Raw genomic sequence first — 993 nt, 5'->3', positions numbered from 1 at the left:
CTGAAAACAGAGAATACCACAGAGATGTTTACCTGTGCTCCATTGACTCTGAAAAGGCTTTTGATTGGGTAGATCCTGACAAACTATGGACAATATTTCAGAGAATGAGAATTCTGGAAGAGTTAATTGTGCTCAAGAGGAGCTGGTACAAAGATTATGAGACAGTTGTTCTAATAGAACAATGGGACCATGAATGGTTTAAAATTAGGACAGTTGTATGACAGGATTGTATTCTTTCACCATACATATTCAATCTGTATGCTGAGCAAATAATTTGAGAAGCTGGATTATATGAAGAAAAACATGGCATCAGGTTTGTTGGAAGACTCATTAACAACCTGTGCTATGCAGATGACACATGAGACATTGCCTTTCTTTGTCTCTTATGCTAGTTTTTGACAAAATTTACTTAGTCAGAGATTGGTATTGCCACTCCTGCTTGTTTGTTATTGCAGTTAGCTTGGTATATATTTTACCATCCTTAATTTTTAGTCTGTTTTTGTCTTTGTGTGTAAGGGTGTGTCTCTTGCAAGCAGTATATTGGATAGTCTTGTTTTCATATCCATTCTGCCACTCTTTGTCTCATCACTGGTACATTGACATTCAATGTAATTTTCGTTAGGTGTGAATTAATTGTTGCCATTATGTTACTTTTTTGGTAGTGTTGTTCGTTCCTATGTTCTGCATACCTTCTTGTGCTGGGCTTGTGTTTTTTGTGCTATTTCTTGTCAGTTTCTTCTTAGTTTTCATGTTTGCTTGTTCTGCTTGGAAGTTCATTTTCATGGTAAATTCTGAAGCATTAACTTTCTTTGGCGTTATTTTATAATCTACTAAATTTCCTCTCCTTTCCTGTAATCTACCTGACATCCTCACCACTTGGATCTCTGATGCTCCATTTATCCCTTCTTTGACATTGATATAATTTTTATCTTCAGTTGACCTCCCAGCTTCTTTGAATTCATTGTTGTAGTTTTGTTCTATTTGGACTCTGCT

The sequence above is a fragment of the Chrysochloris asiatica genome, unplaced genomic scaffold (assembly GCF_000296735.1).
Source record: "Chrysochloris asiatica unplaced genomic scaffold, ChrAsi1.0 scaffold00057, whole genome shotgun sequence".
Classification (NCBI taxonomy): Eukaryota; Metazoa; Chordata; class Mammalia; order Afrosoricida; family Chrysochloridae; genus Chrysochloris; species Chrysochloris asiatica.
This window is presented reverse-complemented; position numbering follows the sequence as displayed.